The sequence below is a fragment of the Scylla paramamosain genome, chromosome 14, assembly GCF_035594125.1.
Source record: "Scylla paramamosain isolate STU-SP2022 chromosome 14, ASM3559412v1, whole genome shotgun sequence".
Classification (NCBI taxonomy): domain Eukaryota; kingdom Metazoa; phylum Arthropoda; class Malacostraca; order Decapoda; family Portunidae; genus Scylla; species Scylla paramamosain.
The window spans coordinates 20836693-20847422 of record NC_087164.1 but is presented as its reverse complement, the minus strand read 5'-3'; the positions used below and the strand labels follow the sequence as shown (position 1 = coordinate 20847422).

Genomic DNA, 10730 nt, shown 5'->3' with positions numbered 1-10730 from the left:
TCCCCTTCTCCCCACCGCGACGGAAGTCCTGTGTTGTGGAGGAAGCAGCGTGAGGGAGGAGGGGAGAGGGAGGCAATTTACTTGGTGTAGGAATTATTAGTTAGTGCGGTGGGTGGCGGTGGTGACTTGACTCTGGCAGCGCTCAGTTCCTTCCGCTCAGTATCGATCCGAGAGATGGTCCCTTGCTTCCTCTCTCTCTCTCTCTCTCTCTCTCTCTCTCTCTCTCTCTCTCTCTCTCTCTCTCTCTCTCTCTCTCTCTCTCTCTCTCTCTCTCTCTCTCTCTTTCTGTTCAGTGCTGTTAGATTCTGGTATTGATCTTATTCACGCTTTTGGTTAAACAGACTAAAGTGATTGATTTGCCTCCCACTTCCGTCCACTGTATTGTGACACGATACAACACTCGTGCACGGATACATTTTAGCAGAGAGCAGGGAGGACACATTAGCATCGCGATGAAAAGAATAACACAGCATAGTTTACGTTCACGACAATTTTAGCAGTAAACAAAGAAGAATAATCGTATTAGGGTGAGTCAGATCCGCTACGTCCCTCCCCTCGCTGCTCTACCTGGCTTCCCTTTGACTTGCGGGCGCCGGGTAATTGAGTGGGACAGAGGAGCGGGCAGGTGGTAGTGTCCCGGCCCAGCCCCGCGGCCCCCACGTCACGGTGATCAGCTACCTACCTGCCTGCCGCCCCGCCCTGCCCCTCCCTCCTTCACTCCCTGCGTCACACATTTCTAATTCCTTCACGATACACGCACGAATCGAACAATACCACTTGGTGCAGTGGTGGGCGCGCAGCAAGTTGTTTACACATTTTAAGGAGTTAGAAGCGCTCCTTTTATGGCGGTGGTGTATTTGCAGGATTGGCGACAGGGTAAGCCTTCACCTCGCGCCGCGACAGATGGGAAGCGACACGCGAGCACAGCTGACCAGGAGAGGGCACGTGCTCCACAGTAATTCTAGAGTCATCATAGCTGAATACGTTTAGCGGGTCTGTGCAGACAAACACTCGCTCATACGCGGCGGTGAGGAGGGCGACCCTTTAATAGGATGCTGGTCTGTCCCGTTCCCTCGTAAGTGCTGCTTCCCTTTCTCAGGACAGGAAGTCGCGGGCCGTCCCTCCACACCCATTACAAGTACGGTGCTGCTATTACAGCTTCAGTCACTCCGCCGGCATCCGGTGGCCAAGTATGAATGCCTTAAGTGTCTTTCTCTCATCCCAAGAATTATTGAAAAGGACATGGAAAAGACGCAGGAGTTTCGTTTGAATCAAAAACCTTTCTGCTGGCAGTAAATTAAAGTAAAAAAAAGACCGAAAAATATTTCTTTGAATGATAAAAGAGCTGAGAATATTTCTGGTTCTTATACATTTTGATTAATAAATTTTGACATTGATCTAGATGTGTCATACTTGAGGTAAGTGGAGAGTGGTTTATGAGAAGTACAGGAGATGACAAATAAGGTTATTAACAAAACACTCGGTGTTTTTAGAATTTTGTGTCTCTGCATTCCATTTTTGTACCGGTAACAAATGATTTTCTTAAAGAAAACTGAAAGTGGACTAAAGAGTGCACTCGTTTGAAAATGTAGAATGAACAGCCTTTTCCGAATTCTATCTCCATTTGGCAGTAAGCAACAAAATATGGCGAGTTTGTGAGAAAGGTTTCGTGGACCGAATTCGACATGAATACTCCGTGGATTTTATTCTTCCCTTTGCTCCTCCCCTCCTCCCCTCTCGGCGGCCGTCGCCAAGGGGTGGGAAGTGACCGTCGGTGACCAGGTGGGCCCACTTGACCGCACTTTGTACCTGTCATTACTGCCTCCCCACCCACCGCCGACCCCTGCCGCTGAAAGACCAGAGCATTATTGTGCTGCCCTCAGTCACACTTTAATTTACTTGTGTTTTGTCACTTTTAACGCCAACAACACGATTTTCACTCTGGCCACTCTTTAGTGTTTTATAAGCACGTGGGATTTGGTTAATATAGTTATAGTCGAATTGGTGTAATTTCATTCTTAATTATGTAAATAAGCTGTGATAACGCTCACTCACTAGTGCATGAAGAAAACACATTATATATATATATATATATATATATATATATATATATATATATATATATATATATATATATATATATATATATATATATATATATATATATATATATATATATATATATATATATATATATATATATATATATATATATATATATATATTATATATAAAGTAGAGAAAACCTAGACTTGGTGAAATTATCCAAGTTGTAGTGGCGGCATTAGTTCAGGTACTGGAGAGTTCAGGGCTGCGTCCAGAAAATCACTTCACATAAAGTACATGATGACTGACCCGAGATTGAAACCTTCATCAATAATTGTTCTCGATGAGCTTATTTTCATTATCTAGGACGTTTAATTTATTAACAAAAATCAGATGGCAACGAATTTCTGTTTTCGATTATCCATCAAATGTTTGATTTGCAAAGAATGATTGAATGGTAATGAATTAAAATTTTGTAATCGATCATCAAAGTATAAAAAACGTTAACACCACCACACTTATGAGTGGTGAGTGCATCACTTATTTGTTTGATGAACCATTCCCCGAGGAAGAACGGTGCGTTGGAATTATCTTGGATCACTACTTGACGTGTCGTTAAACTCACTTCCACTGAGACCAGAAAACATTACAATTTAACTCAACATCGCAAAAATCTCTATGGTGACGAATTATCTTTTAATATGTTTCTCGTAACACTTATACTTGTAAAACGGATTCGCTTTGGCTGTTATATTTTTTTTTCGTTGTTAACCGGTGCTGGAGAAGAAACAGAACAAGAATTGTTGTACTTGCTGGCAATGGCGAATCCCTCGAAGAGTGATGAATAATTCCAGGAAATGTTTGTTTTCAGAACCAAGTCACTTTCAACTGATTTAGTTTTCAGGCACAAGAGAGTATTCACTGTGTCAACTTGATCACTTGGAGTTACTTGGTTGCGCCTGATCACCGAGTGTTTGCTGAATGTTGTTCCGCACCCGGATTAGATCTCGTTGGTTGCTCATCCCTTACACGGGACAAGTTTCACCGCTGGTAACAATGAGACCAAACTCCTACATCACACGAGTATGTGGAGAAATTTCTGAAAAGATGTTTCTCCGGGCCTCAGACAAAAGTTTTGTTTTCAGGAATGGTTTCAGCTCCTCCCAAGAAACGAAGTCGATCTCCAGTATCAAGATCTTACCAAAGGATATCCAGCGAGCACTGAGGCACTGGGACACGGCCGGGTTACGTCTGGTGGTGGTGGCTGCAAGAGCAAGTGTAACGCGCGACTGGCCGGAGCGAGCGGCTTGCCACTCAACTGTGCGAAGAGAGCGGGCCCCCACAGCCGCCCAGGAGTACACCGCTGGGCCCGCCCCCTCCGCCTGGCCTGCCACCGCCCTCTCTCAAGCGGCCCGCCCCGACCTGCTCCTGCGCCCACCCGCCCCTCACGCCCGTCACGCTGCCTGGACACCACAGCACAGCAGGCACCCACACCCCTCTGCTTCGAAAACCAGCGTTGTTCTACACACTTTAGAATAACTTGGGCTTGTGTACTCAAGCCTCTGGATCAAGCTGGGTATATTCTCGTGAAGGTATACAGCTTCCTTACCTGCAGAACTCCATAGCTGGCAGTAGGAAGCCCCTCGGCAATGTATGGACCCCGAATAGCCTGAAGGCGCACCGAGAGCCGGGGCGGGGGGTTACTGTTTGTTGTAGTCCCGCCTCCACCCCCCAACGGCCCGGCCCCTCCCCCCCTCCCGTCGTCACGCCCGAGGATTGGCGGTGTGACGCTCAGCCACCTCCCGCCCCCTGCGCCGAAGCTCGCCCCCCGCTACCAGCAGACAGTAGCACGCGACGCGGACTACGCGACTGACACACCGCTCCTGTCTGTGGTGTCTGTCTGTCGCCCCGTCTCCGCCTCACCACTACTTTAGGCCTCACGCAGCCCACACAGCCCCGCCACCCACTGTAGCATCAGCCTCGCTTACTTACCCTCACCTCTTTTGTGTAGAGAGACAAGCTTGTCACCCCAAACACATTTTCACGTATCATTTTAGAGACAGAGATTATAAGGGTTGTCTGTCGAAAGTGTCATGTTCATCTGTCTCGTTCCGTCGCGTTCTCGGCCACCCCCGTCACGTAGTGGTCGTCTACGTCGTGCGCGAGGAAACAAAAAACTAGTATGTAGTCAACTCTTAATCTCCTAATAAGTTAAATTTGTTAGGGTCGCTGGGGTGAATCTGAAACATTGTGGTGAGGTTTTTATGTCCGAAACAGGCGAAGAAAGTAGAAAGGGAAAGACGAGAAGTTTCTTTCTTTTTTTTCATGGAAGAGTTGATCCTCTTCAGAGGCAGCTTCAGAGGCAAATCATGAGAATTTTAGCGAAGATCCGTCTTATCAAAGTCGCTCGCACTATCCTCACGCACTATATCAGATCGCGTCAAATGTCGACATTTTTTTAAAGCTCGCTCCCCAAAAGTAACCTTAATTTTTTTTCAAGTTGAGGTCCAGCGTACCCATTGCAGACCCAGCACAGCATTCCACAAAGGTCACACTGGCCTGTGGACCATTACCATTACCATTACAATGTATTACTCAATAATTTTTTGCTCTGCTTTCCCTAGTAACGATCACAGCGGCAAACTGTTTCTTAAGTCCTCGGTCGGTCGAAAGTCACTATGCACTCTTACTGAGGAAACTTAGATTTCGTTTGGTATTCCATCATCAAAGTTACGCAATATCCGTTTGTGGGAGTTAGTTATTGTGGAAGCTGTTATCTGACTAAGAGCTCTTTGTGTTCCGAAAAATTGCAAAGCTCGATTTTTCTTAATCCTGATATCCTGCCATGATTTCCGTCTTTTCTTCATTCCTTTCATCCCTATTTTTCCCCTTGGTCTTTCTTTCCCTTTCTTTGTTCTTTCCATATTTTCACTTTGGCTCAAATCTTTTCCTCCTTTCTCATTTCCCCAATATTTTCGTGAATGTTTTCTCTTTACATTTTTTCCCTCATTCTTTGTTTTCAGTGTGCTCTTTCCTCATGCGCAGTTTTCTTATTTTTCCTTCCCTCCAGCTTTCTCGCACCTTGTTACTACCTGTATGAAAGACGTTATAATTACCTGGGCGCCCTTACGATTACTCTCATGGTTTGCTCATAGTTCTCAACCGCATCTTACTGGCCTTGTACAACGGAAGGGTATTATCGTAAAACGTCTTATTTCATTTCCTTTCACATATGGCCTTCTAAGTTACACAAATTTCTTTCTTTTTCATATTCTCTCATCATTTGCCTCATTCCCTCTAAGCTCTAAGTACATTAACATGAAGGGATATATCAGATTTAAGTGTTGCTTCTTGTTTAAGCGGGTTCTATCGTTTAGTGTACGTTTCCCTTCTTCTCTTTCTCTTTTCTCTTCCCTTCTCAAGTTTTCGGGAGGGAGCTGAGAGTCCTGCGTTTCTTTCTTCCCTGTGAGTTGCGTGGCGGGTATATTCATCTCGCTTCTTGGGGCGACAGGAGAAAGCAACAAGAGAAAGGTGGTGTGCGCGGGGGTCGTACTTTCAGGGATTTTCAACGCAGTTCAGCTACAAATCCTCGATACCATCTAGAGAAAGTTAGATTAGCAGGGATCTTTGATTTTGATGTATCTAACTTGTTTTTTGCCCGTCTGTCTGCGAATATTCTCTCTCTCTCTCTCTCTCTCTCTCTCTCTCTCTCTCTCTCTCTCTCTCTCTCTCTCTCTCTCTCTCTCTCTCTCTCTCTCTCTCTCTCTCTCTCTCTCTCTCTCTCTCTCTCTTATCAGTTACTAGTATTTTTTTGTGAAACTTGCAAAACTCCCCCCTGGCTGTCCATTCTTTAGGCACGAACACATCAGCCAACACGACATCCTCATCTCGGGCGGAATAATGTTGGTGTAAATCGACCTTTAGGGATGTGAAGAAAACTCGTGGGAGAATTTTAAGAGAAGAAATGTCACTTCCTGAGGAACTCGTGGGAAAATTTAAGTGAACTAATGCCTCTTCCCGAGCGACGCCTGGTGAGGAAGTCTTAGGAAGGAGAGCACCGGGACACAGGGACACACGACCAGAAGAATTTTAGAGAGAGAAATGCCAACACAAACACTGAAGTAGAGGATTAAGTACATATTCCTTTGTGTCGTCCGTGCGGTCTGTATTGGGTGTGTTTTGATGACGTATTCAAGAGAAGAAACTTAACCTAGGTTACGATAAAAGAAAAATAATGCTTACAGGTACTTTACATCACGCTAATGTATAAGTGTATTGTCCCCAGGGCAGTGTAACATGAGAAGTCACTCTGGGGCTGCGGAACAAAGACGCGCAGGATTGGGAGTCACAGTGAGACTTATGATTTAAAGACAGACAAAAAATGTTTTTAGTGTATGTATATGCTTGTCTGCACACACACACACACACACACACACACACACACACACAAGCATTTAAATCTCTCTCTCTCTCTCTCTCTCTCTCTCTCTCTCTCTCTCTCTCCCTCTGTTACGTGTGCGTATGTGTGTGTGTGTGTGTATATATATATATATATATATATATATATATATATATATATATATATATATACTATATATATATATATATATATATATATATATATATATATATATATATATATATATATATATATATATATATATATATATATATCACACGGTGACAAATCACCATTCTCTGCAATCCTTCACGTTCAAGAAACTTCCTCTACCCTCCCTTCCTCCGTTCCTCTTTCTCCGTCTCTCTCCCTCTCCCTCCCTATTCCTTCCCCCCCCCTCCCTCTTTCCCTGCCCCTCCCCCATGCAGGACCAGCCAGGCGCAGGTGTGGGGGAGGGAAGCACCTTGCCTCCCGGCCGGCAGCACACCTGGATGACGGCCGGCCAGGGATCTCCGGCCAGCAGGTGGATGTTGATCAGCCCTCCCTTCGTCTGGGGAGTCTTGTCTTCACCGCCGGACAGAGTCACCAAATATTATTGTATTTGTCTTGGATGGTTACGAATCATACACCAAAATACATATTCTCAATGTTTGTCCTTTTATTACATATGTATAGTTTGTATGTATGTCCTTTGTTTTTACTGCCATTGTTTCTCTAGTTGTATCCTTTGTAAGGTAGATATGTTTATTTTTTTTTTAATAAAGTTTCATGCTTTGTTGTTTTTTCAAGAATCACCACAAAATCTCTGTGTTGTAGTGTTATACTGGCCAAGCGACGAGTCCCTGTGCTTGCAAATGAATCGAGTTCCTCCGTTGGCGTAAATGGAGGGTCGTATGCAAATGACGCCCAGCAAGCCCCGCGTGTCACCCAAAAAGGAAGTGTTTAGCACCGGAACGGGTTTTGGTGTTGATGTTGGTGGTAGTGACGGCAGCTTCCTTCCCCTCCCCCTCACACTCCCTTCCTACGACCTTGCTCGCCTAGCCTGCCGCGGGCTGGTGAGGCGACTTGACCCCCGCAACACCAAGGACGGGCGACCACCCCGCCGCCGCCCCTCCCTGTGCCCCTGGCCTCCCCCGCCCCCGCCCCATCCCACCACCCACTCGTTCCCCCCCGCCTGTCCCTCCATGTGTCCACCCAGCAGACCCCCACATCCTTGTCACTCAGCACACTGCGTATTTTCTTCCCTGTGAGCACCGAAATAACATGACGTGGCCACCATCACGCTACACCATCACACCACACAACACGCATCCACAGAGCACCTCCAGGAATAACAAACACACGCATCATCATCCCCTTAGCACCAGTCTCTCTGTACACCGTCCACCGCTTCAACTATCTTCCTTTCCAAGCTCCTTTCCCTTTTTTTTGATGCGTAGAGTGTTCTAATTTAAACCGTGGTGTGGTGATAATCCTGCATCTCCGGCCCTCAGTGAGACCTTCCTTGTCTCTCTCTAAATAATGACTATGTGGGGCCACCAGAGGGCGGGTTTGTTGCCTCTAGGATCAAAGAAATCTTAGGGAGTAAAGTGCCAGTCTCAGGAGGTGCATTCATTTAGTGTTTATTTTCTTTCAATGCGATCCCATATTCTCTCTCTCTCTCTCCTCTCTCTCTCTCTCTCTCTCTCTCTCTCTCTCTCTCTCTCTCTCCTCTCTCCTCTCTCTCCTCTCCTCTCTCTCTCTCTCTCTCTCTCTCTCTCTCTCTCTCTCTCTCTCTCTCTCTCTCTACACACACACACACACACACACACACATGAAGGTGTCATGGTAAATAAGAGGTGTATGCTACTTCATTACACACCTAAGCATCAGGCCGACAGGGTTACTGGTTGACTGACAGGCTGATAGAGACGAACGGCTCAAGAGAAAGGAGGCAAACAAGTTACGTATCAAGTGTGAAAATTACGTACGATACATTACAAGCGAACACTAATTATATGCACAATATAGCCCATTGAAATTATATGTATTCACTACGCTTCTTTCATCATCACTATTTTCCATCCTCTCACCTCCTGCTCCCTCCCTCTCTCTCTCTCTCCCCTTCCTCCCTCCTTCCCTTTCCCCTCCCTTAGCCAGGTGTGCGGCAGGGTGTGAGGTGAGGTTTTCATGTCACTTCCGGTTCTTGTCGACGAAGAACTTCAATTCGATAACCTTTAAATAGCGGCGGCGCTGACGGAGGATAAGGCGGCCGTCCCCCCTGTCCAGGTTAATTTACATCTAATTAAGGTGAATTTGTGGTGTTGATTGTATTTTCTATCCGCGTATTTTCCTTCCTTGTCTTCTCCTTTTTTTTTTTGTGTGTGTGTGTGTGTGTGTGTGTGTGTGTGTGTGTGTGAGTGTGTCTTTATTTTTCTCCCTCTCTTTTTTTAGTTGGTATACAAGTATTTCCTGTTTTGTGTTGTCTGTCTAATGCTTTTTCCTTCATGTTATTGTGACCTTATCTCCATTTTTTTCCTCATTTTTCTATGCCTCTTTTATATTTATTTTTTACAGTCTTTTTTTCACCTCTCTATTCCTTCTTTTCCTTTTTTTTTTTTTCTGTTACACCAACGTCCTCAATCTTTTTGTCAGTATTTTCTGTAACATTTTTTCTACCACATCCTTTTTTCCCTCTATACCTCCTTTTATTATTTTTTTACAGTCTTGCTTTTTTTTTATGGTTTTGTCTATAATATTTTTTCCTTTTGAAATGGGACGAAATTGGCCGCAAGTCGCCGCCACCCGAGGCTGGACCACCCGCGTAAACCCACATGACTAAGTGTTCGGAACTCCGCACACACCGGGCTGAATGCAAGACTCAGATAGACAAGCACTCGATCGGGGTAAAACAATGCAGGAGTAATAATATTCAGTTCATCACGAGAGGGGAAGGGAAGGGAAGGGTGGGGGCGGGATGACTGGCGATCGCTGGGGTTGAGTGCAATCAGTGGTGGGTGAAGAAACTTATCAAACCCACCACCTCATTCATTGCATTATTGATTAGGTGACGTGCATGACGATGGTTCAGGTGTATCTCGATTCCATTTCACTCTTGAAGGACCTTAGCTGTGACAGAAGATAAATTATATAGTCATGACGGTTTTTTATTGTTATTATATTTGCCTGTTATGTTTTACCAATTGACATCAAAACACCAGCTCATCTTCTGTATTGGTTAGGTGATATGTGTGATGACTCTTCAAGTGTATCTCGTGTTTATTTCATTCATAAAGGACCTGCACTAAGTTTAACTAAAAAGAATATACCAGTGGCGATGTTCTTTATGATTATTACGGTATATCTGTTAGTATTAAGGCGCCTCATACTTTACATCATTGGTTAAGTGATACGAGTATGTATGGTCATGATTTAGTTGTATTTTATATCAATTTCACTAATAACAAGCATACAAGATTATAAAACAATGTAATGGTGATGATATTCTTCATGACCTTTTAGTATTTATGAATTGACCTTCGTTCTTAAAAGTAAATGCTCGTTTTACCTTTTCATTTAAAAAAAAAAAGTAAGTAAAATTTACTCCCCTACATTTGTACTGAATTTCTTATCACACTTCTGCTTGTATATGAGAACAAAAATTCTCATGAGTCAAAGCAAAACTCTAACTTAAAAAAGGAGAATAACATAAGAAACAGAAAATACATCAACACATAAAATGGGGTTAAGGAAGAGTTACAGGGACGCAAGTGACTAATATGGTAATGATATAGAATTACAATGATAAAGTCCCAGATTTGACGCAATGATTTCTCACCTTTCCAGAGGCGGTGTGTGAAAACTGACACAGCAGAAACTGAAGCTCGGAGGTAAGAAGGTGTGAAGGGAGTGAGTGAGGGAAGGAGGGAGGAAGATTGTGAATGAGGGAGAGTGATCATGTGGAAGGGAAGAGGGGGAAGAGAATAGGGAGCACAAGAGGAGGACGATGAAGACGAGGACGAGGAGCAGTGGGAGGAGATGTAGTGGTGAAGATTGGAGAAGGGAGGAAGGGGGGAGGAACCGGACCTTTCTCCACACTTGAATGATTACTGGAGGAAGGAAGGAGGGAGAGGATTGGGGGATCTTAGGAGGTATTACTCCCTCCTTCTTCTTTTGCTTCTCTCTCTCTCTCTTCTCTCTCTCTCTCTCTCTCTCTCTCTCTCTCTCTCTCTCTTCTCTCTCTCTCTCTCTCTCTCTCTCTCTCTCTCTCTCTCTCTCTCTCTCTCGGTATTGTGGTCGAGGTAAA

The 10730-nt window shown here is 44.6% G+C and overlaps 1 protein-coding gene and 1 long non-coding RNA gene across 14 annotated transcripts in view; one reads left to right on the top strand and one right to left on the bottom strand.

The window, feature by feature from the left end:
* The window catches only part of LOC135107000 (paired box protein Pax-5-like), a 169956-nt gene extending 166590 nt beyond the window's left edge, over positions 1–3366 (bottom strand). For 10 of the 13 annotated variants that reach the window (XM_064016522.1, XM_064016509.1, XM_064016521.1 and 7 more), the window contains exon 1: positions 3248–3366. The gene's annotated coding sequence lies outside the window, so the exon portion shown is untranslated. The remainder of the gene's footprint in view (positions 1–3247) is intronic. The other 3 variants (XM_064016511.1, XM_064016515.1, XM_064016520.1) reach the window with 2 other exon arrangements.
* LOC135107002 (uncharacterized) overlaps positions 1–10314 on the top strand; it is a 184482-nt gene extending 174168 nt beyond the window's left edge. Inside the window, exon 5 of the long non-coding RNA XR_010271542.1 lies at positions 10271–10314. This is a non-coding gene — a long non-coding RNA (uncharacterized LOC135107002). The remainder of the gene's footprint in view (positions 1–10270) is intronic.
* Positions 10315–10730: the final 416 nt, after the last annotated feature.